A 27,814-nucleotide genomic window follows, 5' to 3' on the forward strand; every position below is an offset into this window, starting at 1 on the left:
GAGAGATAAAGTAATTTATATTTATATGAAGTCAGAAAAATCTCTTTTTTTCTCCCAAGTTCCCACAATTTAGACTGTTAAAAGAACCATATTACAAAACAAACCACTCTAAATAAAGAGAGGAAATCAATCCCAGTTTAGGCCTTGTTTAAAGAAATCATTTCAAATCCCACACAAGAAAAACATACACAGACCCTGATAAATGCTCTGGAAGCCGGCGGGGCCAGGGAGGAGCGTGGGGCTGCCCGGGGCGGGGGACTAAACACACAGTGTCAAGCGGAAAAGGGCAACTATCTCCTGTGGCCCCAGGTGGCCACAGGATGGGCCTGGCAGGAGGGGCCCTGGCTTTGTCCAGACCAGAAGGGCACCCAGTGGCAGTGAATCTGGCAGGATGAAGGGAGGCCAGCAGGTGGGGTGAAAGGGAGAGCCCAGAGTCCTAGGGTTGGTGGCACAGGTCAGGGCCTGGGACCAGGTAAACAGAAGAAGCCAAAGGGCCCTACTTAGAAACTTCCAGAGACTTCCACAATTTCAGAAGAAACCCAAACCCACCAGCCATAAGCCAAGGAGCATGGCTGGAAAGATCCCTGAGAGCACAGCTCTGCTCCCAGCTTGGGGGAGACCCTGGTTTCCCCACCTGCTGAACTCAGGTGGGAATACCAACCCCGAGGCCGGCCCCAGCAGGGTGCATGATCAACGCCTTTCTGGCTTCTTCCTCCTTGATTTCCTTTTCTTGTATCTCTCCTCTGTCTCCATGTGTTGTTCCCATCACTGGTTGAATAGCCATGGCCTCACCCTTTCAAAAGAAACCACTGAGCAACTGCCTGCATTCTCTAAATGTCCTCCGGTTCTGTCCTGGCCCAGGCGGTTTGTTCTCTCTGCTTGGAAACATCTCTCCTCATTCTAACAAATTCCTGCCCAGATGTCCTGTTCTCTGTGAAGCCAGTCTGAACCTCCAGGGTAGAGCAAGTTGCTTTCTCTGGATTTTCCCACCCATTTTATAGTTAATCACGCGTTACCCTGGGCCATTCTCTTGTTTGTCTCCCTTGCCAAGCTGTGGGTACCTGGAGGGCAGGGAAGGATGTTTTACTCTTCAATAAATCTGGAGCTTATGGCAGAGACTGGGAGAATGGGAAGAAAGCAGCAGAGAGAGAGAAAAGGAAGACAGCAGCAGGTCTGGGTTATAGGAGGCAGGATCCAGGACGGCACATGGAACAGAGGCTGTGTGGAGGCAAAGGATCTGAGGTCAGGAGCTCTGGACACAACTCTCCAGCAGCCTCAGCTCCCACGATGGCCCCTCCCTTAATGAACACGCCCGTGGCTTCGGCGCACAGTCTCCTTCCCATGGGAGACACTTGCCTCTCTTTGTACCTGTCATTTGCCCACCTTGCAAATTTCCTTTTCCTCCAGGAAACCTGCCCTGACTCCAGGGTTATAGTGATCACCCTCAGATCTAAGCTTCCTCTGTGGGGGCACCTGTCTCAGCAGGGCATGGCCTCGGGTGGTCATGAACTGGGTACATTTATGGCTGCACTGGGCATTGCTCTCATCAAAGATTCCCAGGGGCCCTTTGCAGAGAGCTCTGGTCCCCAGGGTCCCTGGTAGGGAAGCAATTGCTCAGGGGAACGGAAGGGGTGGTCCTCCTACCCCATGCCCAGCTGGGGGTGGGGGTTCAGGCAGACGGCACCAAGCTCACTTCCCTTGTATCCCTGTTGTCTCAATGTTGTTCCCAAACACACTAAATTTGTCAGCAGCCACCCTGTGTTCCCTGTACCACAGGAATGCAAGAGGGTGATCATGTGGAACCCGGATGGGATGCTCAGCTGGCAACAGAAGGCTTGAAGACGAGCAATTAGAGTCCCGTTACAGAGTCCTGGTAATTTCTCCATGTCTCAATCGATTCCTCTTGTTCATGCAAATTTCCTCTGCCACTAGAAATTTTTATTTCTCTGGCTTTCAGTCAAGATGTGTGCAAAAGTGGGAGATTGATGTGCTGGGAAGGATGGTGGAAAATGTCTGGCATGTGGTTGACTCACTAAATATTTGTTGAAGTAATTAAATGAATGAGTGAATGAATGTAGAGGCCCCTCTGGCTTGGTTAGCAGCTCCCCTCCCCCAACATCCTGATATCCTAACAGCATTCGTCATTCAAGAAATTCCCTAGGCCATGCATGGTGGCTCACGCCTGTAATCCCAACACTTTGAGAGGCCAAGGCAGGCAGATCGCTTGAGCCTAGGAGTGCAAGACCAGCCCTGGCAACAAAGCAAGACCTTGTTTCTAAAAACATTTAAAAACTAGCAGGCGTGGTGGAATGCACCTGTGGACCCAACTACTAGGAGGCTGAGGTGGGAGGATCGCTGGAGCCCAGAAGATCGAGGCTGCAGTGAACCATGACCGCATCACTGCACTCCAGCCTTGGCAACAGAGGGAGACCCTGTCTCAAAAAAAAAAAAAAAAAAATTTCCCTTGCATGTCTGTCTGCCTACCAGGCTGCAAGTTCCTGCAGACAAGGCCAGTGTCTGCATGGACCTGCTCCCCCACATCCCCAGCACAGGGTGCAGTGTGGGGCTAATGTTAGCACTCAGTAAGAATTTGAATTAACAACTTCATCAACTCATGAATGGCTCCAGGGAGGACAGAGTGGTGGAGAGCCTGCTGCCTTGTGAGGAAAGATGTCTGAACTTGAGCTGTGGCTTGCTATTCACTGCACAGCCAGAGCCCTCGCCCCCTCTAAGCCTCAGTTTCCTTACCAGTAAAACAAAGTGTTGATCTCTGAAAATCTATTCCTGACAGCTCCATGGCAGCTCTTATGCAACCAAAATTGTTTGTGTATCCATTTGTCTCTCCCTTTGGTCCGTAGCTCCTCAAGGTGAAAGACTATGAGTTTCAATTCAGTATCACCAATCATCTAGGGGTACTCAGCAAACATCTATCCACCAAACATTCTAGGGGCCCAGATTTGCCAATGACCATCTCCTCTGGGGACAAAGCCCCTCTGGGGACAAAGCACCTCTGGGTCTAATCTTATCCTTCGTGTCATGCAAATAGAGACCAGCACTCACTTATTTGACTGAAAAGCTCTGTGCCAGGCCCTGAGCTTGGCGCTGGGGAAAGAGACGAAAGCAACTTGTCTCCTGCCCTCAGGGAGTTTGCAGTTAGGCTGGTAAAGAGAGACAGTTATGGGCAGAGGACAAGGCTGTGCAGTAAACACAGAGTAGAAAGAAGGCGCTACCTCTGGGATACAGGCCTATGGGGTGATCTTATTCCCTCAGGAAAAACTATTTCACCCGTGGGAATTCCAGAAAAAAATTATTTGCACTTGAAAAAAGTCCCTGGGTTTAATAGGTCATAGGCGATAGTCCATGGAAGGGTGAAACCTTCTCCCACTGGAAGTTTATACCCAGAAAAGCTGACCTTGGCCGGGCATGGTGGTTGATGCCTGCAATCCCAGCACTTCATGAGATTGAGGAGGGAGGATCTTCTGAGCCAAGAGCTCAAGACCAGCCTGGGCAGCAAAGCGAGATCTCATTTCTACAAAAAAATACAAAAAAATACAAAAATTGTGGTGGTGTGCACCTATAGTATCAGCTACTCAGGAGGCTAACGTGGGAGGATAGCTTGAGCCCAGGGGTTGAAGTTGCAGTGAGCCAAGGTCACACTACTGTACTCCAGCCTGGGTGAAAGAGCAAGACCCTGTCTCCAAAAAATAACAATAGAAAAGAAAAAAAGAACAAAAAAAAAGCGAACCTTAAGTCAAAGCAAAGCCTGCAGCCATGATGACCAGGGCTTGATTCCTTCTCTATGATGACTGATTTCCTTCACAGGCCCAGGTACCCAGGTGATAATGGTTTGGCTGTGTCCCCACCCAAATCTCACCTTGAATTGTAATAATCCCCACATGTCAAAGGCGGGCCAGGTGGAAATAACTGAATCATGGGGGTGGTTTTCCCCATACTGTTCTCCTGGTGGTGAATGGAAGTTCCTCTGCACAAGCTCTCTTGCCTGCCACCATGTAAGACATGACTTTGCTTCTAATTTACCTTCCACTATAATGACAAGGCCTCCTCAGCCATGTGGAACTGTGAGTCATTTAAACCTTTTTCCTTTATAAATTACTCAGTCTCAGGTATGTCTTTATTAGCAGCATGAGAACAGACTAATACACTAGGGAATCAGCTCTGTGGTTCCATGTATGAAGGATGAAAAACTAATAAATTGTTGGACCTGCCCAGTCACTCTAATCCATAGAAAAATTTGGCAAGAGAGGAACTTCCTGCCAGGATGGTTTAAAGATCCAAGAGAAAGGAAAGTCCAGGAACGATGGTCACCAAAATCATTTTGGGTCCTCATTCCTGCTGATCCCACGTGGTCCAGAACCACATCCAAACTTTCTATATCAGTTAGGGTTATTGTCATGGACCACAGAAACCAACTCTGGGTAACTTAAACCATAGGGATGTTATTAGAAGGATGTCAGGAGCCTCACATAAAGGACAGTGACTAGGGAATGAGCCATGGGAGCTCCAAGTCTCAGGACATAGGAGGCAGGACACACAATGGCTCCCTCAGCAGAGGCAGCCTGGTCTGGGTTGCCCTCCCCAGCAGTGCCCACCAGAATCTGCAGCCCTTCCCACTCACCCTCACCAACTCGCTCAGGGGCTGTACTCAAAGTCCTGGGAGACAGCACCTAATTCCATGTTCCCCACAGTACCGGGGTGGGACAGGGAAGAGCCAGCTCACAAGTGTCCAAAGTGGAAGGTTTTTATCTGGATTTCCACCAAGACCATGCATTTAGGGAAATGGAACTCCTCAGTGGGAAACTGGCTTGTTATTAGGAAGGGGAGATGGATCCGGGCAGGCAAAAACATCACATCGCCCTTGCAAGCTGCCCCTCTTAGGAAGCTTGAGGTTCTAATCCAATTGTAGCTGGCTCAGAATGGTCACTTAATATTTTGCTGAACGTATGAATACATAAAGACAAAAACAATCTGTAAAATGGAGATGATAATAGTTTCTCCCCTTTTAAAGTTGTTGCATTAAGTGAGATAATCTGTGAAAAGGACATAGGAGAGAGTCCAGCACAAGCAAATGTTCAGCAAAGGCTGGTAATTAACATTCATTTCAGCACATCAGTATAGGACCCCTTCGATATGGTCTGTGTACAGTGTGGACAGGGCAGGTGCACAGAAAAGAAACTCAATCAAATGATGTTTATTAAGTAAAAACAGGAGAGTGCCCATTTCACACTCATCCATCAAGCAAGAATTAAAAAGTCTGACAACATCAAGTGTTAGTGAAAATACGAAGCAAGGAGACCCATTTATATTGCTGCAAATATATGCAACTATTTTAGAGAATAAATTTGGCAATGGTTGAAGACAGGTATACTCTGTGAGCCAGAAGTCCCATTTTTAGTTATATATAGCCAAAGAAAAAATTCACAAATGGTTACCTCAAGATACGTATAAGAGATCTGAAGCAATTTGGCCTTGAGAGGAGAAACTAGGGGTGGTGAGGGTTCAATATAAAACAATATGAATATAGATGAATAAATTGTAAAATATAACACTTTAAACACGAAAATACTGAAGTCCACACATGCACATGGATGAATCTCACGAACAACTTGGAGCTATATGCTTGCAGGATCTTTCTGCATGAGGCAGAAATGATCACATATAAACCAAATTATGTTCTAGTTTCTTAGGAAGAACGTGGAGTACATTTGTCTTTCAAACTTTCCATGAATTCAGAAAACGCTTTTGGCCTTCTCTAATGAATTGAGAAGTTTTCTATTCTGTTTACAGTTTAGAGACAAAAGCAATTGGTAAATATGATCAGTTCTTGCAATTTTAAGTGAATCCTAAGGCAAGGGCATGGGAGAGGCAGAAATGCTGACATCCTTTCCTCATTCTGCTGGAAATGCCATGGCACGTACCAGGAAATTGTCGGTCTTCATGGCCACAGTTCCCCTAAGCTCTACCTCCCATCTCCTGCACGGTAGGCAGGGGAGAAGGAAGGCATTTCAAAGTCTTTCTGGTAATTCATCTTCATACCTTTCAACCTTTCTTCCTAATTAATCCAACTCACTCTTCCCTACATTTCCTAAAATTTCCTAAAATCTTCTGAGCCTAATTTCCTAAAATTAGGCTCATCCCTAAATTTGATCAGCCTTAGAATCTGGCCACATATTTAAGTCTTACCCAATTCACTCTGTGGTTGCCCTCTAATTCCACTCAGATGGCTGTGCAGGGTGTGAACATTAGATGCTGAGACAATGGTGACTTTGTGATAAAGATGAGCTGACAGTCCCTTATACTGATACAGGATGTCATTCTGTGAAATGTCTGTAGGGCTGGCCCGTGGGTAGGTAAATTGGGCATGTATGGTGGACACTCTTGATATGAAAGTGTCCTGTCATATGCGTGTGTGTCATACATTGGTATGACAGCATACATATAATGGAGAAAGTCCAGTGTATTCAATTAGGATGAACTCTGGTTTCAGAAGCAATGTGGGAGGTGTGACAAAGCTGAACACTGACCATGGATATTCAAGATATTCAAGAACTGTGTCCCTTCTCCAGCCCAAACCTGTGGCTCCCCCTGTGTTTCCTGTCTTTGAGGGATGGTTCTAACTATCATCTAATGACCCAGGCCAAAAACCTACAAGGTGTCCTAAACACTTCCTTTTCCCTCATGTGCCACACCTAATCAGGTGCTAAGGCACCTGCCAACTGCCAACCATGCATTCTTTTTTTTTTTTTTTTTTTTGAGATGGAGTCTCGCTCTGTCACCCAGGCTGCAGTGCAGTGATGCGATCTCGGCTCACTGCAAGCTCGGCCTCCTGGGTTCAGGCCATTCTCCTGCCTCAGCCTCCCGAGTATCTGGGACTACAGGTGCCTGCAACCACGCCCGGCTAATTTTTTGTATTTTTAGTAGAGACGGGGTTTCACCATGTTAGCCAGGACGGTCTCAATCTCCTTACCTCGTGATCTGCCTGCCTCGGCCTCCCAAAGTGCTGGGATTACAGGCATGAGCCACCGCGCCCGGCCAACCATGCATTCTTAACATCCTGCACACCAGTCCCTTCCTCCCCACTGAAAGGCGTCGCCTACCACCCAGACAACTACTAGCCTCCCAGAGGCTCACAGCCTTAATGCTTCTCCTCCTGTGCATCCTCCAAGTGCTTTGGAAAGCGGGGACTCTACTCACCAATATGTCTATAGGAGAAAACTCATTAAATCAGTTTGAAATGATACATCATCATGGTGACTACTCACCAATATGCCTATAGAAGAAAACTCATTAAATGAGTTTGAAATGACACAGATCAACATGGGATGATCATCATTTCCTTCGACGCCATACTGTATATTGAGCTACTGAGAATTTCTAGAATTTTCCATTTGCTGACACATCTGACTGGAATGCCTGTCGTCTCCTGTTACCCACCTGAGGTCTCGTGAGTATGAGTATGCTTCAAGACAGCTCAAGACCATTTCCTTGACGGCACCTCTCTGACCCCTGCCCTGCAGGGGCATAGCCTTGTCCCCCAGTGCCCATCAGCCTCCACCATGGTCACTTACACACTGCCTCCCAACTGGACTGATGTCATTTCAGAATTGTCTAGTGTCCGATTTCTCTCTATCCCCTCATCCTCAGGAAATACTTGTTGAAGGTATTTTCTAGAAATTTAGGAAGTAAATTTGATAATGTGTGGTGACTGGTTAATAATTCTTTCTGAATTCAGCAGGATTGGTCTTGCATGAGGAACAAACAAACCATCAGTTCAAACTCAAGAACCTAGAATGGAATAGATGGGAGGGAGACCAAAGAAGGTGGTTTAGAAGTGCCCGGAACAGACTGTTAACCAGAATCCTTTAGGAATTGGATGAAAATATGTACAGTTTCTCATCTAAATAGATGCCTATGTACCTATTGTTTCTATTTATCTGGAAGACCCTGACTAACACACCTGGTGCCTTCATCCCCAGCTCCTGCAGGGCTGGCCCTTCTGAAGATGGGATTAGTGGTGCAATGTAAGAGGCTAAGAGAAGACCCACAGTGAAACTCCAGTCTCCTCTTCTCCAGGAACGAATACATGTGTGAGAACACTCATCAGCCATTCTTACCCTGGAGGATTTGAAGAAAGAGCCCAGACAGGAGGCCTTGAGGATGGGCAAAAACTCTCTGAATCCCGAATCCACCACCTGCCAGCTGCTCAGCCCCAGGAACGTTACTTCACACCATGGGACTTCATGGGACCTGGAGACCTCCCTTTCCAAACCCTCTCTCTCTTTCATTGACCATCCCCTCAGATGGGCTTGCTGATGGCCCTCCTTGGTGGTCTCTTTGTTCTCTGACTGTGGGAGCCACTTGCTCAGTACCTGGCCACCTCACCTCTTCCCCAGAGCCCTTCCACATGTCACTGTGTCACCCTTCAGGGGACACGGCCTTGAGGGTAGGGCAAGGACTTCTCCTGGCCCGTTTCAGAGCTCTGCTTCCTCTTGGCCTTTCCCTCAAGGACCCTGACTTTATCTGGGGGTACATTTAGCTCTCAGTCCCTTGGTCACCGAGCCTTGGGGAAGCATGGGTCCTCAGCTCTCTACGGACTTCTCCAGGGCTCCAGGGAGCTGCTGCTCTAGAACCAATTATCCATAAGCCATTCATCCTATCTCCTCACACACGTGCTCTGCATGTTCCCAGTGACTCTCTCACTACCTGGGGCCACAGGTGAGTCAACCAAAGCCCAGAGAGTCACACAGAGGACGGAGGCCCAATGAGGACCAAAGCCCACGTCTCCCAATTCCTCATTTAGGCTGTGTCTCCTGAACTGCCGTTGTCTCCCTGACCACAAAAAAGCACCATTTCACAGAAGCCCTCAGAACTAACATGCTTTTCTTCAAAGAAAGTTAAATGAGGACAATAATGCCTTGCCCACTCCCTCCCACAGGTGTTTTGAGACTCTGCTGAGGTAATATGTGTGACAGTTCTTTGAAAAGCATCAAGTGCAGTAGAAACATGAGATTCAATTATAGCCAAACCTCTGCTGAGTCACGTGGTAGCTCCAGCACGTTTTTTTAAAAAAATTTAAACTGCAGGAGAAAATGAAGCAGAGCCTTCCTGACAGAGGATGCTAACACCTTGAGCATGAGGAAATCCTTCCATGCAGGGCCAGCTCCAAGCTAAACAGGGGAGAATTGTTTGGGAGGGGTTCTAGTTTCCTCCTTCCTACCCCCTCCCTCATGCAGAGCATTCAACAGGCACTAATTTCACTTTATAAATGGAAACTGAATCACCGCATTCCAGGCTGGAAAATGATTGGAAATGAGAGTACGTCCGAGGTCAAGCCCTCGCCACTTCCTCCCTGGATAGGAAGTGGGCGCTCCAAATGGTTCTTGCAGGGCCCCTCATGATAAAAGGCCTGCTTTGGCCCTGGGCTGGGAGAGCTCTATACTGTTTTCAAATCTCACTTTAAAGGAGAGAGAGGAAAAAGAAAAACCCGGATGTCCCTCTTTAAACAGGAATGTCAGCTCAGGAAGGAGGGGCCGTGCAGCTGCCTTTCTATGGGGGCTGTCAACAGCGTAAGAATTGTTTAAAATCTGTTATAAACACAGTCATAGAGTGATGGTGAGTCGGGGAGTGGTGCATCCCCTCTCAAGCTCTGCATAGGGCCTCTCAGGGCTATCTGGGCCCCGCTCACACAACTGGCCATTCCCCTGTTGTGAAGACACCGAGGAGACTCGGGCTTCTGGTGGACATATTTGAGTATGGCGTAGAGGTCACCAGAGATGAAATGTGACCGTGTGCCTGCCTGTGGTCCCGTCTTGGGAGCAGAGAGGTAGGGCTGGAGTTGAGAAATGGAGCTGTGTTTGCTGGTCTGCACGGGGTGGGACCTCTCAAGAATAAGGACTGGTCATTTGCCTCAGGCTCCTTAGCTCCTGGCTCCAGGCTGGACGCAGAACAGCACCAGCAATGCCGTTAAGCAGAATGTGAGGTTAAAGAGCAGCATTCGTTGGCCCCTCTGGTCTACAAAGTGAATCAGAACCAGAAGCCAGCACCATGGGAGAAGAATTTGTATCACAAGGCACTCTCTGCCCAGCTTATTTCCAGGAGGGTAACTCGATGGAACCCAAACCCCAGGAGACTGGGAAACAAGCAAGTGTGGGTGATCTGGAGAGAGGGAGGCATGGAGTGTGCTAGAAAAGGCAGAGGCCAAAGAAACCTGGGTTAAATTGTGAGGCTCCGTGTGTATTAGGTGTGGGATCTCAGATCAGGTTACTCAACCACTTGGGGTCTCTTCCAATTTATAGTCCACTTCAACACCTATAAATTGGGCATAATAATACCAAATTTTAGAGTTACTGTTATGATTAGAGATCATGTCTGGAAATGCAAACACATGTTGGCTTGGAAGGTTGAATTTGTTTCTTAAAATATCTGTTTCCCAAACATAAAGATCAATCAGCCTCTGTCCTTGAGAAGGCTAGATCTTAAAAAGAAAAAGATGGCCAAGACAAAGACATTTTTTTCTCATTGTAAAAGCAGAGCATACATCTTATAAAGCACTAGAAAGTCCACCAAAGAATGAATAAGCAGAAAAACCAATCACAAAGCAGACCACTGTTAATGTGTTGGTGTTTTTTAGTTCTCTCTCTCTCTCTCTTTTTTAAGTGGTTGGCCAGGCACAGTGGCTTACACCTGTAATCCCAGCATTTTGGGAGGCCGAAGTGGGCAGATTGCTTAAGCCCAGGAGTTTGAGACCAGCCTGGGCAACATGGCGAAACCCCATCTGTACAAGAAATAAAAAAAAATTAGCTGGGCATGGCGGCACAGCTACTTGGGAGGGTGAGCTGGGAGAATCACCTGAGCCCAGGAGGTTGAGGCTGCAGTGAGCCATTATCACGCCACTGCACTCCAGCCTGGGTGATGGAGTGAGACCCTGTATCAAAAATAAAAATAAAAGTGATTATCCCGCTTTGTATTAGTTTTCTACTGCTGCGTAACAATTTTCCATAAACTTAGTGGCTTAAAACAGCATCCTTTTATCTCACAGTTCTGTTAGGTTTGAAGTCCAGGTAAGCTCAACTAGATTCTCTGCTTAGTCTTACAGGCCAAAGTCAAGGTGTTGGTAGCTGGATTCTCATCTAGAGGCTGGGGAAGAATCTCCTTCTAGGCTCGTTCAGGTTGTTGGCTGAATTCAGCTTTTTGCGGCTGTAGGACTGGCGTCGCTGTTTCCTTACTGGCTGTTAGGTGGGGGGCCTCTCTCAGCTTCTGGAAGCTTCTCTCCAGTACCTGCTTGAGATCCCTCCACCTTCCAAGCCAGTAAGGCCATGTTAAATCCTTCTTGTGCTTCAGATGTCTTTGGCTTTTTCTCCTATTACCAGCCAAAGAAAATGCTTGACTTTTAGAAAGCTCCTGTGATCAAATCAGGCACACCCGGTTCACCTCTTTCCTGCCAGGCAGCATAGTATAACCTCAGGAATAACGTCAGGGATCAGGGCCCTTGGGGCCATTTTAAAGTTCTGCCTGGCCCACACTGTAGGTTCATTGTTGTGTCCTAACACCGGGGTGATGATGAGTACTCACTGTCGTGCTGGTTGTTTATTGCTAGAAGCTGTTTGGGCCATGCTGTGCTTTGGCTGGTTAGTTATTGTTAACTATTTTGAAAGTAGCCCCCACTTATATGCCTTTTCTCTGTCAATGACATTTGTGATGATTAATGTTAAGTGTCACCTTAACTGGGCTAAGGGATGCCCAGATAGTTGGTAAGACATTATTTCTGAGTGTGCCTGTGAGGGTGTTTCTGGAAGAGATCTGCATTTGAATAGGTAGATAAGTAAAGAAGATCTACCTTCACCAATGTGGATGGGCATCATCCAATCCACTGAGGGCCCAGATAGAACAAAAAGGCAGAAAAAAAAAGCATACATTCTTTCACTCTTCTTGCGGTAGGCCTCCATCTTCTCTGGTCTTTAGAGCTCTTGGCTCTCAGGCCTTTGGACTCTGGGACTTACAAGAGTGCCCCCTGGCTCTCTGCCCCACAACCAGCTCTCAGGCCTTCAGATTCGCACTGAATTATACCATCTGTCTTCCTAGTTGTCCAGCGTGCAGATGGCAGGTAGTAGAACTTCTCAGCCTCCATAATCATGTAAGTAAATTCTCTGGAGAACCCTTACTAATGAAACATTCTTTCCACACATTGAACAACTGCATAAGATTACATTAAATGGATGCACCATAATCTATTTAATAAGTCTGCTAACAAATAACTACAATGTAAGGAGTGTAGATTTGATTTGATAGTGGTGGTGAGCCATTGACACTGGGGAATGACATAATCAGCTTTGAGTTTTATGCAGATTGCTCAGTCAGAATTGGGAATCGTTGATGGAAGGGAGACTAGACAGCAACAGAGAAAAGGTGGGGGGCCTAGAGGGACTTGAAGTGGAAGAAGTGCCAGCCAACTTGCATCTTTACTAAGAACCTCACGTGCTCAGTCATCCATTTATCCAGCAAACACTGAGCACCTCCTGTATTTTTGGCATTCTTCTGGGTCCTGGGTATACAGGACAATAAAGCAGTCTCTCTGTCTTTAAGGAACTCCATCTAACAAGTAAGAGAAACAGGTACATAGGCCAAAAACCAAGTTCTAGGTCCTCTGATGGTCTTTTGTACAGGCTCCAGTAAGGGATAGAAGAAGTGGCTAATTCTTCCAGAGGGGAGCAGAAGGACAGAGAAGAGGTCAGAAAAGAGAATTCTTAAAAGGAAAGTGTTATGGGTTGAATTGTCCCCTCTTGTTCAGATGTTGAGGCCCTAAACCCTAGTACCTCTGAATGTGACCTTATTTGTCAGTAGAATGTCTACAGAGGGAATCAAGTTAAAATGGGATCATGACAGTGGGCCCTAATCCAATATAACCGGTGTCCTCATACAAAGGGTAAATGTTGACGTAGACACACACACAAGAATAACGCCTCATGAAGATAAAGGCAGCGATCAGAGGGAGAATGCTTCTACAGACAAGGAATACTGAAGATTGCCAGCAACTACAGAGATTAGGACGGAGGCCTGAACATATTCTTCACTGCAGCCTTCTGAGGGAGCATGGCCCTGCTGACACCCTGACCTCGAACTTTCAGCCTCCAGAACTGTGAGACAATAAATGTCTGTTGTTGAAGCCACTCCATTTATAGTGCTTTGTTACAGCAGCCCTAGTAAACACACATAGTAAGTAGACCCAAGGAAAGCCCATTCAGGGAAACGCCAGGGGAGAAAGCAGGCTGGCAAGTTTAGGGCCTGGGGAAGGGATGGGGTAGCAGAAGCCAAGAAACAGAGGCAGGCAGGGGCCCTGCTTGCTGAGCAAAGAAGACTGGATTCACCCAGAAGATGATGGAGATTCTGGGCAGGATACTGAGCGTGGCTGGAGTGTGGTCAGATCAACCCAGCATGTGGGTGGAGGGTACATTGGAGCGAAAGCATGTGAAACCAATTGAGATTCTGTTGAGATTATCCAGTTAAGTGATGGCAAGGGTCTGATCTGGGTCAACAACAGAGAAGAACCCAATCCAGACATTTTACAAAGATAGAAGCATAGGACTTGGTCACTGACAGTGTGTGCTAAGGAAGGGGGACATTTAAGATAACCCAGATTCTCACCTCCAGGTTACTCTAGGACTCCAATTTCCAGAAGAGGAACATGCAGCCCATTAACCAAGACAAGTCAGCAGGCAGTTTTTAATTCCTCCCGTTACCAGGAGTGGGGTGGCAGCCCTGGGTTACTGTAACAGGATTTGACCATCCGATTTCAGGCTGGCCCTACTGATAACTGTAGTTGTCATCCCTGTTGAGAAAGGGGAAGCTAAGACTATCATTGTCATATGCCCTCCACACCCTTGAGAAGAAAAAAATCAGTGAGTGTTTCCATAATCACAACTGCCTTGGGAGCTGCCAGGAAATTCCAACAGGAAACTCCCGTTTGGAAGTGTTTTGTTTTGATTAGAACATGTTTATTCCCCTCTAAGGATACACTTTGAAACCAGCGCAGGGCCTGGTGTCTATCCCTGATACAGGCTCCAGGAGGGCCTTGGCCATCCCTGAGGGCAGGAGGCGTGGCCAGGGTGCTGCTGAGCAAGTCCAGGGAACTGAGCTCAGGCACAGCAGAGGGACATTGGGGGTCCTAGGGTAAGGTCCTGAAAGCCCCCCAAGGCTGGCATCTGGAGGGGGACTCTGGGAACCAGGATGAGCCACTTCAAGAAGCACCAGATGCTTTTTATTTTGGCTTGAGATTCCTGAGGCTCAGATGAGCTCAGTTCCTGAACCACTGTTCCAAATTGCCATTGAGGTTGATATTTACAACAAAGATCCAGGAGAAGATGAATCAGCCTCAGCCCTTTGTTTGGGAGGCTCAGGCTTAAGCTCTTCCCAAACTAGTTCCACCTCACTTTCCAGGTCCCAGGAAGGCTGTGCCCAACAGTCAGGAGGATATTCCAACTGCAAGACCAAATTCAACAGGACCATTACTACTCCTCCTCCTCCCCCCCAGCCTCCCTGGGGAAGCTGGTGAGCCCTTAGAGAAGCCCCTGTGGCCTCTTCGACTGCCTTCCATCCCTGGAGCAGAGGTCTCAGAGCCCACAGTCAGTGATCTTGTACAGACACTCCTCCACAGAGAACCCATCATTCTGTTTGGAAGAGCAGTGGCCATCAGCCTCCTGGAGCTAGAACAGGGCTCCTAAGCACTCTCCTTCCCTTTAAATGGGTTTTAAATGTCCTTTACAAGTCAAGTCTTTCAGGAAAGTAAGTCAAGAGAACAGACTTCAGCTCTTACTAAGCATGAAGACCAGGGTTAGAAATTTGGGTGCCTACTTCCCTTCAGGTTCCCAAAGCCTCTGGTCAATTGTGCAGGGGATTCTAATCAGCTCTCCATAGGGCATCTGGGTTTAGGCATCAACTATTTGAAAGAATCAAATTCACAACCAGAAGTCCCTTCCTCCTCAACATTCCACAATGATTCAATGGTGTAGGAGGCCTTTTGAACAAGGGACATTGTTGCCTTAGTTTTTGCCACTCAGCTGGACTAGGTTGCTGCAGGGGCTAAAAATAGTGCATGCTCCTTGCTGAGTGTTTCTTCAGTATAATCAGAGAGATGCCCCAATGCCCAAATTCAAAAAGAAGGGAGGGATTCCTCACCCACTCCTATCCCCACCAACTAGCTTCCTGCTTTACACGGATGTCTTTTAATGCAGGTTTTAATATTATTCAGGTATAGGGATGATATGATTTGGCTGTGTCCTCACCCAAATCTCAACTTGAATTGTATCTCCCAGAATTCCCATGTGTTGTGTGGGAGGGACCCAGAGAGAGGTAATTGAATCATGGGGGCCAGTCTTTCCTGCACTATTCTAGTGATAGTGAATAAGTCTCACTTATTCACTGATCTGATGGGTTTATCAGGGGTTTTTGCTTTTGCTTCTTCCTCATTTTCTCTTCCTGCCGCCATGTAGGAAGTCTCTTTTGTCTCCCGCCATGATTCTGAGGCCTCCCCAGACATGTGGAACTATAAGTCCAATTAAACCTCTTTTTCTTCCCAATCTTGGGTGTGTCTTTACCAGCAGTGTGGAAAAAGACTAATACAAGGGAAGACTATGGAACAGAAGATGATTGCCATTGAAATGACAGTTTGTTACTCACAGTTCCCAAAAAAGGGGGCACATTCAGGGCCACACAGGGAACCAAGGTCCATTGGGAGGCAGAGGAAGCAAGGGGAGAATGCCAGCGGGAGCCTCGATTGCGGATTTCTCAGGAAGGAATGGGCAAGACAGGGTAAGCAGGCTTAGAATGGGCAAGTTTGGATGGTTTTAGTGGCCTCTGGGACATAGCGGCTGTCCCTAGTTGCCTGGTACTGGTCTTGGGGTGATTAGGGCAGGTGGAGAATGGCCCAGAGTAAGAGGTGCTGGTATGTGAGCGCCGCATCTGTTGGCCTGCGTAAGAAAGGTACACCCTGCAATTGAATCATTCACTATCTCTGCGACTTGGTCAATCCTGGGGGCAAAGTCGGGGAAGCAGGCCCTCCAGGGTCAGTAAGGCTCTAGATGGGAAAATATCCAAATTAAAAAATAAAACAAAACAAAATGAAAAAGCAGAGATGAGGCTCTACCTCTACAATTTCTTTCTTTAATTAGCCAGGCTTGGTGGCATTGCATCTGTCAACCTAGCTACATGGGAGGCTGAGGCAGGAGGATCACTTGAGCCTAGGAGTTTGAGGCTGCATTAAGCTGTAATCATACCACTGCCCTCCAGCCTGGGCAAATGAGCAAGACCCTGTCTCTAAGAAAAAAAAAAAAAAAACCTGAGTGCATCCTCAGTAGTGGGTGCTAACAACTGTCCAGCCAAGGATACACACACAACATCTGGCATTGGACAAAGACGATTTCCTATTCTTGGCCTCCCAGAAGTCTCAGGGCCATGTTGGTAAGTAGTTGCAGCAGAATTGTTACAGTAGGTCATCAGATAGAGATGAGCAGGGCAGGAGAGGACCCCCACCCACCAGGAATGTCAGGCAACCATCAAGTGATGCTCAGGTGGTTATTATAATAATAAACTGTCTCTCTAATAATTGGTCACAGCCAGGTCCAGGGAAAGGCAGTCTTCCATTAGACAGAAACACCCGAAACTGGTGATCAGCAGCTTCCTGATACGATCTCAGGAGTTGGGCAAGTGGGCTGAAGTATGTGCACTAAGAGGCAAGATGGTGGAGTTTAACTGGTATATGGCCTTCCACTAGGAAGAAGGCCTCAAGTGAGCATGTGTACAACTCAGTAAACACACCGCTCATGCTTCCCCTCCCAAGCGCTAGCAGGCCACAGCGCATGCGGACAGTGCACCCCAAGGGAAGATTCAGGGGAGAAGGGATGTGGGACCCCGGAGGTATGCCAATGTGTAAAACCCCAAATCAAAGGTCAAAACTGCACACTTGATCTCTCAAGTCGTCGGCTTGGCCCTCTTCCAAGTGTACTTTACTTCCTTTCATTCCTGCTCTAAAGCTTTTTAATAAACTTTCACTCCTGCTCTAAAACTTGCCTCGGTCTCTCCTTCTGCCTTATGCCCCTCAGTTTAATTCTTTCTTCTGAGGAGGCAAGAATAGAGGTTGCTGCAGACCCGTAAGGATTCACCACTGCTAAGACATTTTGGTGCTGTGTCTCTGATACGTTCCACTGCTAACAGAACCATAGCACCCATTTCACAGATGATTAAAGTGAAGTGCATGATATGACCCACACAGCAAGCGCAGACAGAGCCGGGCTTAAAGTGCAGGTCTCCTTGGGAATGTCCGTGGAGTCTCCTTTCAAGTACATCCACTGCCTTTCAGGAAGAAGAGGGATCTGTACGCAGTCAGGAGACTGGACTGGGATCCTGTCCTTAAAACTGTTTTGGAAGAGGAGAAAGATATTGTCAGAAAACATCTGTTGTCCGTTGGCTACACAGATAGCCGTATCAATGGCCAAATAAGTATCTACTTAGTTGAATGAAGCCCATTAAAAAGCAATTAACACTTTAGTGACTTCATTTATCAACTTAATACTATCTCGTGATGTTTCTTGCTTTATAGCTAATCGAACTTCTCATGCATTGTGCCACTGGATTCAATTCAAACACTTACTTAGTGAGGTCTGCTCTGTGCCAGCCTCTGTCCTAAGAGCTGGAGAAACAGTAACTAAAACCCTGTATCTGCCCTCAAGATATAGTGGTGGCAAGAAATAGGTGACAAGCACATTACAATATACAGTACAATAAGTACAAATAGGGACCAAGGATACTGAGGACACAAAGAAGGAAATGGTAAATAATAAACTCTTTGGTCAATAACATTCAGGGAAGGGCTCCTACAGGAAGTAACATCTGGGCTGATTTTTAAAGACAAGTTCACCAGATGAGTAAGAAAATATTCCTACTTCTGTTGATGGGAATAACATGGGCAAAGGCCCAGAACAAAATTGGAATATTTGTCATTGAAGCATTTTTTATTTTTCTTAGCTGCAAGCAAAAGACTCAAAGGTGGCTTAAACAATTTAAAAAATATAAAAACAAAAATGAAAGATTAAACTAAATGTATCTCACATAATAAGTCCAGAGGTGGGGCAGTTCCAGGGCTGGTTAATTAAGCAGTTTAATGACATCGGCGTGGGCCCAGATTTCTTCTGTCTTTCTGTTCTGCCACCTTCAGTGAATTTTATTCTCAGGCTCCTCTGATGGTCACAGTACGGCTGCAATAGATCCAAACATCACAGCCTCACCCAACAATGTCAAAAGACCAGAAGGAAGTGCATCCCTTCCTTGTGCCCCCTTTTAAGAGTGTAGATATCTTTCATAAAATCTTCCCTGGGAGCCCCTAGGAGAGCTCCTATAATTCTCATCTGCCAGAATTGCATCATATGGCTATTCCTTAATTTCAAAAAATTACTGAACGTATGAAAAAACCCTCAACATCACTAATCATTAGATAAATGCAAATCCAACAATGAGATACCAACTCACACCAGTCAGAATGATGATTATTAAAAAGTCAAGCAACAACAGATGCTGGCAAGGCTGTGGAGAAATAGGAACGCTTTTACACCGTTGGTGGGAAGGTAAATTAGTTCAACTATTGTGGAAGACAGTGTGGTGATTTCTCAAGGAACTAGAACCAGAAATACCATTTGACCCAGCAATCCCATTACTGGGTATATACCCAAAGGAATAGAAATAATTCTACTACAAAGACACAGGCACACGTATGTTTATTGCAGCACTATTTACAATAGCAAAGACATGGAACCAACCCAAATGTTCATCAATGATAGATTGGATAAAGAAAATGTGGTTCGTATACACCATGGAATATTATGCAGCCATATAAAGGTATGAGATCATGTCCTTTGCAGGGACATGGATGAAGCTGGAAGCCATCATCCTCAGCAGTCTAACACAGAAACAGAAAACCAAACACCACATGTTATCACTCATAAGTGGGAGTTGAACAATGAGAACGCACTGACACAGGGAGGGGAACATCACACACCAGGACCAGTGAGGGGGTGGGGAATGAAGGGAGGGAGAGCATTAGGACAAATAGCTAATGTATGCGGGGCTTAAAACCTCGATGACGGGCTGACAGGTGCAGCTAGCCACCATGGCACATGTATACCTATGTAACAAACCTACACATTCTGCACTTGTATCCCAGAACTTAAAGTAAAATTTAAAAAAAATTACTGGCCAGGGAGATAGAACTAGCATTGTTGGTTCTTAGACCAATCAAGGTTCTCTTCTAGGGAGTGCAGGAGAATCGAACTTACCCTTGTGTACATGGCCTCCTAACACCTGAGCAAATTGGGGCTCTGTGTAAGGGAGACTGATGGGCAACTGCTATTGACCTAAGGCCTCACTTTGGAGAGTAGTCACATGGGCTCCAGCGCCGGTTCTAGCAGTCTGTCATTGTGTGACTTTAGGCAGTCACATCCCCATCTAAGTGCTCTCTCTGCCTTAATCAGGAACTCTACTATGTGAGGGCCTTGTTCAAGTGAGCCAGGAGGTGCAGAAGCATGAGAAGTACAATAAAATGAAGTCATAGCAGGGACCTCATCCCTCAAGTCCATAATTTGTCATCATTTCATTGCTCTTCATCTGCTCCACATTGCAGAGGGCATGGGACCTCTGGTCCTTCTAGAGCTCCACCTCCACACTCCAGAGACACCTGCTTCTTGCAGAGGCAGCTGATGCTCACCAAAGAGCCAAGTGCTCCCAAGCTTTCTCCCATTTCCCTACAGTCAGGTTGGGGAAATGTGCCTTGGTTCTGACCAATGGGGTGTGGCTGAGCCTTAAAGACACCCAGAGCAGCCCTTTCTCGACAGCTCCCTGGGAGTCCACACGTTCTAACCAACGTAGGTATCAAACGACCCACATCAGCCTGTGATGTGATGCTTCAACAGGGTGTGAGCAGGACCAAATGCGTTCAGTGGTATGAAAGAGTTCTGTAAACTAGAAAGTGTTATTTACATGTGTGCAAATAACAGAATTAAGGGTAATAATGTTGTTAGTTGCAACAAAGGCACTGGTAATGGAGGCAGGGGGATAAGTTACTATGGCAGGATAGTAATTCTAGAAGTTGCAGTTGTGGGGGTGAGAGTAGCCAGGCAGAGGTAGGATAATGGTGGCGTTTGTGGTAGTGACACAGTAATGTGATATTGACAGCCGCGATGGTGGTGGCATATTTGAAAATAAGCTAAAATCTGCACAGTAATGTTAACAGCGGTAATGACGGTGATGGGAGCAGCTGCAGAAAGCCTGTTTGCATTCTCGGCAGGTAGGGCAGAGCTAGCACAGCAATGCTGGGTCTTGCTTAGAGCTGTCCGTCTTTCTCTATCCTTAGCTCTTGGCTATTATTATTATTATTATTATTTTGAGATGGAATCTCGCTCTGTCGCCCAGGCTGGAGTGCAGTGGCGTAATCTCAGCTCACTGCAAGCTCCGCCTCCGAGGTTCATGCCATTCTGCCCCTGCCTCAGCCTCCCTCCCGAGTAGCTGGGACTACAGGCGCCTGCCACTACGCCCGGCTAATTTTGTTTTGTATTTTTAGTAGAGATGGGGTTTCACCGTGTTAGCCAGGATGGTGTCGATCTCCTGACCTTGTGATCTGCCCACCTCAGCCTTTCAAAGTGCTGGGATTACAGGCGTGAGCCACCGCGCCTGGCCACTCTTGGCCATTATTTTAAGCCTTTAGTAGGCCTTGCTGCTCTAACTTGTGGAAGCCCCACCCCTTTCAAAAGAAATTGCTTGATTTATTTCACAGTAAGGAAATAGTGGCTCTATAGATTATCAGGCTTCCCAATTATGTATGTAATTCTAAATGAGTTTAGTTGTGGCTGACTATTGGTATGTGTTGTAGGCTTCCAATTAAATAATAAATAGGATTTTGGAAAACCAAATACTACATGTTCTCGCTTATAAGTGAGAGCTAAGCTGTGGGTATGCAAAGACATAGAGTGGTATAATGGATATTGGAGACTCAGACTCGGGGGGTGGGGGAGTGGGGTGAGAGATAAAACATCAACTATTGGGCACAGTGTACACTATTCAGGTGACAGGTATACTAAAAGCCCAGATTTCGCCACTATACAATTCATCCATGTAACCGAAAGCCACTTATACCCTTGAAGCTATTGAATTTGTTTTTAATTTGCTGTTTGCTTTATGTATTTTACAGCAAATTTTTCAGGCCTGAAACATTTTTGTAGGCTCCCAAAAAGTGTATAGACCCTTACAGTGCCTAATAGTGAGAGGTGACAGCGTGCTGGCAGCCCTTGCTCGCTCTCGGTGACTCCTCGGCCTCGGCGCCTCCTCGGCCTCGGCGCCCATTCTGGCCATGCTTGAGGAGCCCTTCAGCCCGCCGCTGCACCGTGGGAGCCCTTCTCTGGGCTGGCCGAGGCCGGAGCCGGCTCCCTCAGCTTGCGGGGAGGTATGGAGGGAGAGGCACGGGCAGGAACCGGGGCTGCCCACCGCGCTTGCGGGCCAGTGCGAGTTCCGGGTGGGCGTGGGCTCCGGGGGGCCCACACTTGGAGCAGCCTGCCGGCCGGCAAGCCCCAAACAGTGAGGGGCTTAGCACCTGCACCAGCAGCTGCTGTGCTGGATTTCTCGCCGGGCCTTAGCTGCCTTCCCACAGGGCAGGGCTCGGGACCTGCAGCCTGCCATGCCTGACTCTCCCCCCACTGCCTTGGGCTCCTGCACGCCCAAGCCTCCCCAACCAGCACGCGACTCCCTGCTCCAGGGCACCCAGTCCCATGGACAGCCCAAGGGCTGAGGAGTGCGGGCGCAGGGCGTGGGACTGGCAGGCAGCTACACCTGCGACCCCACTGCGGGATCCACTGGGCTCCTGAGTCTGGTGGGGACTTGGAGAATCTTTATGTCTAGCTAAGGGATTGTAAATACACCAATCAGCACTCTGTATCTAGCTCAAGGTTTGTAAACACACCAATCAGCACCCTGTGTCTAGCTCAGGGTTTCTGAATGCACCAATCGACACTCTGTATCTAGTTAATCTGGTGGGGACTTGGAGAACCTTTATGTTTACCTAAGGGATTGTAAATACACCAATCAGCACTGTGTATCTAGCTCAAGGTTTGTAAACACATCAGTCAGCACCCTGTGCCTAGCTCAGGGTTTGTGAATGCACCAATCCACACTCTGTATCTAGCTAATCTAGTGGGGACATGGAGAACGTTTGTGTCTAGCTCAGGCATTGTAAATGCACCAGTCAGTACCCTGTCAAAACAGACCAATCAGCTCTCTGTAAAACAGACCAATCGGCTCTCTGTAAAATGGACCAATCAGCAGGATGTGGGTGGGGCCAGAGAAGAGAATAAAAGCAGGCTGCGGGAGCCAGCAGTGGCAACCAGCTGGGGTCCCCTTCTGCACTGTGGAATCTTTTGCTCTTTGCAATAAATTTTGCTGCTGCTCATTCTTTGGGTCCACACTGCCTTTATGAACTGTAACACTCACCGCAAAGGTCTGCAGCTTCACTTCTGAGCCAGGGAGACCACGAACCCACTAGAAGGAAGAAACTCTGAACACATGCGAACATCAGAAGGAACAAACTCAAGACACGCTGCCTTTAAGAACTGTAACAGTCACACGGCTTCGTTCTTGAAGTCAGTGAGACCAGGAACCCACCAATTCCGGGCACAATAGTGTCTACTGGTCAAAGCATCTCCAGCTTTAGGGGCTGTCCAAGGAGGGAAGGAATGGATTCTTCCTCCTTCCACCACACACTTTATTTCTCCTTATGATAGGGTCCCTGGCCCATGTGGTGAAGGCCACCTATGGCCCTCTCTCTCCAGTAACAAAGGCCTAGAGATGCGACACACACACACACACACACACACACACACACACACACACACACACACACACACACACACACTTGCAGACCCAGAGGTTGGAAGACCAGGTCAGGCTGCCGTCCCCTGTGGCTGGTGTGCCAGGGCCTCCTGGGACATGAGGGCACCAGGGCCCAGCCCCAAGGACTCAGGCTACCAAAGGTTTCCATTGCTTCGTGGGCCTTAGTGTTTTCCTTGAAAAGCATTAACAATTACTGTCTTAAATCAAAGCAACAGACAGAGGGACTGACAGGTGGCTACAAGTGGTCTTGCTCTTGGGCCTCAGCAGATGTTTCTGACAATTCAGCACTGAGCCTGGGGGCCGGGTCCCAGATGGAATCCTAAAGGTTTGGAGCGGCTTAGGAGCAGCAGTTTAAAGGCACCAGAGAATTCAGGTGAGGGTCTGGGAACAGAAAATCCACCTTCAGCCTCAAGAAGGTGCCAGATCTTGTTGAAGGACCCTCGAAGGCTGCAGTCTCTGGAGACCCAAGGGGCTTTCTCATGCAAGGGGTAATGGACAGGGAAGCTGAAACACATCTGAATGGCCGGCAAAGGTTCTCGTTTCTGGCTCGGAGAGAGCAGAAGTAAAAATTGCCGATGGCTCCTGTCTCCTGCAGAGCAAAATCCCAACTCCTACCCGTGGCACACAGGGCTATCTGTGATAGGATCACTCGTCCTTATAACACTTTTAAAATTCAGCTTTCCTAAGATTCAAGGGCCACCTACTCACCTTCCTGCCCCACCTCTATCTCTCAGCCACACTGACCTGTCCATGTCCAGCCCTGCATCTGTGCCTGCCGGTTCCTCAAGCTCACTTCTTCTTTGAAACCAACCGTGACCTTCCGAGGCAGCACTGGTCAGTCCTTCAGCTGGGCCCCACTATTGGGCACATACTTACATAATTGCATGTATTTTGTTTGACCTACAATGTTTTGTTTCCCTGACTGTCTCTGCACAAGTGTGTGAGTCCCTCCAACCAGGAGTGTTTTATTCATTTGAGTGTGCTCAGCACCATGCCCGGTCCTTGCCCTATGATGGGGTCCTCAGTAAATAGGCGAGAAATGAATGAAGAGCAACTCTACTGATTGATACATGAGGACGTAACTGAATCATTGAAAGAATGAGAGCAGGGGGCATTTACTTTCAATAAGGGACGCTGTCTGGTGCTACTAAATGCCCTAAGCACTGTGTGTGAAAGGAGTCCTCAGGCCTCTGTTAGGGTTTCCTTAAGGGAGGGGGTCTCCCTCGCTGGGGAGGAGCCCCTGGGGGCTGCAGAGTGGCTTTGCAGCTGCTGCTAACCCTAACCATGTGCACGTGCTGGGCGGCCGGCGGGCCACTTCATTACTTTGTGCTTAAGGAAATGCCTCCCAGCTCTGCACTTGCCTTTTTAAATTTCACAACCACTAAATTCACTCCCAGTGTTGCTTTATAGCAAACGAAAGTAGTGTGGGGGATCCACAACAGACATCTCTCCACACAGCCAGCCCGGGCGCGGCCTGAGACTGGGGTGGGGGGCGGGGACCCACAGCTGTCCAAGGCTGCCTCTCGGAGACCCTGGCCCCTCAGCAGAATCTGCCAAGCTGGGGTTAGGGAAAGCTTCTCTTCCGTAATTAAAGTCTGAGTCTTTTTTATTTTTTATTTTTTATTTTTTTGCAGTAGTTTTAGGTTCACAGCAAAACTGAGCAGAAAGTAAAGAGAATTCCCATATACACCCCGTTCCCACGTATTCATACTCACAGCCACCCCACTATCAATATCCCGCACCAGAGTATGACTGTAAAATCAATGAACCGTATATTGACACATCATCACCCGACGTCCATAGTTTATGTTAGGGTTCACTGTTGGTGATGTACATCCTATGGATTTGTACAAATGTAGAATGCCATGGAGCCACCGTTATAGGATCACACAGAATAGTTTTGCCGCCCTAAGAATCCTCTGTGCTCTGCCTATTTCTCCTCCTTCCCTCAACCCCTAGCAGCCACTGACCTTGTTACTATCTCTATCGTTTTGTCTTTTCCAGATGGTCATATAGCTAGAATCACAGAAAAAGTAGGCTTTTCAGATTGGCATCTTTCACTTACTGCTGGGAATTTAAGGTTCCTCCATATCTTCTTGTAAGCCTGAGTCTTTTATTGATTGATTTTTTTTTTTTTTAGGCAGAATCTCGCTCTGTCTCCAGGCTGGAGTGCAGCGGCAACCTCTGCCTCCCGGGTTAAGCCTGAGTCTTTGAATAGGAGCTGCAGACTTAGGAGCACTTGTTTAGGGACGAGATCAATGTGTCTTTAGGTTCTAACTTTGTCATTTGTGAGCTTGGACCATTCACTCACTCCCTCCAGTCCCAGCACTGCACACTACCTTCTCCTCCTCTTGGAGGTTTTGTCAGGCTTTCTCTTCTATTTTGTTTTATTAACCTCAGCACCAAGCCAGGGCCCAACTATGGTTTCCACGCAGTGAAAGGCCAGAAAGCCATGGAACAATTGATGGATAAGTGGGACAACAGGAACTCAAAAGCCCCCCGCCCCTTTTTTGAGACAGGATCTTGCTGTGTTGCCCAGGCTGATCTCAAAATCCTGGGCTCAAGAAATTCTCTTATCTCAGCTTCCCAAGTAGCTGCAATTACAGGCTTAAGCGATCATGCCCATCAAAACGCCATTTTAACTGAAAAATATGAGGCACTGTTTCCTAAGTGACTGCCACTGTAGAGTAAGAAGACCCCAGAAACTGGAGACATGGGTTCCAGCTCCAACTCGACCTCCTGGGCTACCGGGGATGTGTCTCGGGGCTCTCTTTGCCCTCTGTCAACGCCATGGAGATGTCAGTGACCTCAAAGGCAGGGTGTGAAAATGAAACAAGCTGCTGGCAAGAAGCAGGGCCCCGGGAACTATAAACTCTGGGCTCCAGGAGGCAGTATTTTGGAGGACAGAAGGGTCATCCCCAAAATTCAGGCCAGCTGGCTGTCCCTGTCTTCTGCAAAGCACAGATAGAGGTCATATGGGGATATGGCTCCCCTAGAATCCACCTTTATATGACTTGGTGGCCTTCAATGAAGCTAAATATCACAGCTGCCAGACACTTTCCAATGGCATGACATTGCGTTACTGTCTAATCCTCCCAATAAGCCACAGAGAAGTTACGACGATCCCTCAGAGGCCAGTCCTGCCATCAAAGTGGCGCAGCTAGCAGGGAGCAGCGCTGGTGTCCGACTCATGCACTTCGGGCAACCCCAACACCCTTGCTTTCACCAAGTCAACCGTGGGCTTCTCCTCCTTTCTATCAAAGACCTGGAAGAGCTCACATGGGAACACGCCTGTATGTAAACCGACTAAGAATCCTGGGGATCACTTGCCTAGGGCACTCTCTGGGGCTTGAATAAATGACTTTCCTAAGAAATGTCATCGGTTCAATGTGCCCACCTCTGCAAGGTGGCAGAGGGGAGCGAGCCCTCAGCATCACTAGCAGGGCCTGGGTGCCAATGAAGGGCAGTCCTTGTGGGCCTGGGGAGTGCCCTAAACGGGAATGCCAGTTTGCAGCAATTGTTTTCATCAACATTATCGGGGCCTCTCAAACTCCACCCACCCTCGCATTACCCAACTCTGGAAGGCCTGCTTGCCCACAATGTTGCCAGACCCCTGGCCTGGCAGTTCTACGTGCCTTGGAGCTTCCTTTGGAATACCACAAGTATTTACCCCTTAGCCTTGTACCAAGGGATAACAACTGGTAAGGGCGTAGCTTTCCAACCTTTCTCCCACTTTCTGCCCCAACATGGCCTGTGGACACTGTTCAGGCTGGGCTCCATCTAGGAGCTCTTTTCCCTCATTCTCTCACGTCACAAAATTCACTGAGCTTCCCCCATGCACACTAAGCATGAAGATGTGAGTCACAAATGGTTCCTACCTCAAAGGAGGCCAGCGCTTATCCTGCACAGGCACTGGGCTGTGAAGACAATCTAGTGAATGAAACCAACTGTCTCGTTGGCCGCCCTCCCAAGCCTGCCGCCCTCCCAAGCCTGCGGCTCTCCCAAGCCTGCTGCCTCTCTAGCACAAAGCCAGATAACGGAGAAGGAAGCCAGAGCCAGGGCAGGCTGGGGCAATCTAGGAAACTGAGGCTGAGGGAGGTTTCACGACCTGCCCAAGGTCACTCTAAATGGCACCCTCAGAGCGAGAACCACCAGAAAGATGACAAGGGGAATGGGGAGAGACGCCCGGCAGTGGCTGCTGTCTCAATGACTACTTCTTGGAGGATCATCAGCAGGGCCCCTGGAATGCCACCCACACTGGAAGACACCTAGTGTCATAAGATTGAGAGTCCCACATTCCAAACTCCAGCCTGAAGCTGCTGCTCAACACAGAGATGGGATCCAGATTATAAACAGTACCACGCGTAGACCCAGGCAACCAGGCCCTGCCCTCCCTGAAGATCTGGAGGTCCCACCAGGTCTCCCTGCAGCAGCACCCCTCCCTACAGAGAGCAGAATCTGCTGGGCCAAGGAAATGTGCCACCCTGAGCCTATGTCCCTCCCCAATCCCTGGATCGTGCTCCATAAACCCAGGACCCGGGAATGCCCTGCTGCCCAAATACCTCGGAGCTTGCTTCCAGGGTCCATGCTCCTAATGGCTGATTGGGTCATGGGGTACTCACTCCTAGGTCCAAGGGGTGGCAAAGAGATGACTGTTTGGGGGTCAGAACGGACAGAGCTTGGACTAGCAAGCCGGAATGTTCCATGAGGTCCCCTCCTAGTGGGAGATAAAGCCACGGTTGTGGAAGAAAGGAGGCAGGCTGCAGGCCAGGTGCCTTCCTTTCTACTCTCACCTCGAGTTCCTCAAACGCGAGGTCGGGGACGAGGAAGTGCAGAGCCCTCCCAAACCACCCTCCTGTTCTAGCACGCTCCCCTCACT

The 27,814-nt window shown here is 48.0% G+C and overlaps 1 long non-coding RNA gene across 1 annotated transcript; it reads right to left on the reverse strand.

Moving 5' to 3' along the window:
* Nucleotides 1–27,814, reverse strand: LOC129030462 (uncharacterized). The gene is made up of 6 exons (XR_008500660.1): nucleotides 27,729–27,814; nucleotides 27,498–27,652; nucleotides 18,118–18,263; nucleotides 17,278–17,424; nucleotides 3,413–3,529; nucleotides 1–1,218 (listed from the first exon to the last, which is right to left on the reverse strand). It is a non-coding gene; the product is annotated as an uncharacterized LOC129030462 (long non-coding RNA).

This window comes from Pongo pygmaeus, chromosome 12 (assembly GCF_028885625.2).
Source record: "Pongo pygmaeus isolate AG05252 chromosome 12, NHGRI_mPonPyg2-v2.0_pri, whole genome shotgun sequence".
In the NCBI taxonomy this organism is placed as follows: domain Eukaryota; kingdom Metazoa; phylum Chordata; class Mammalia; order Primates; family Hominidae; genus Pongo; species Pongo pygmaeus.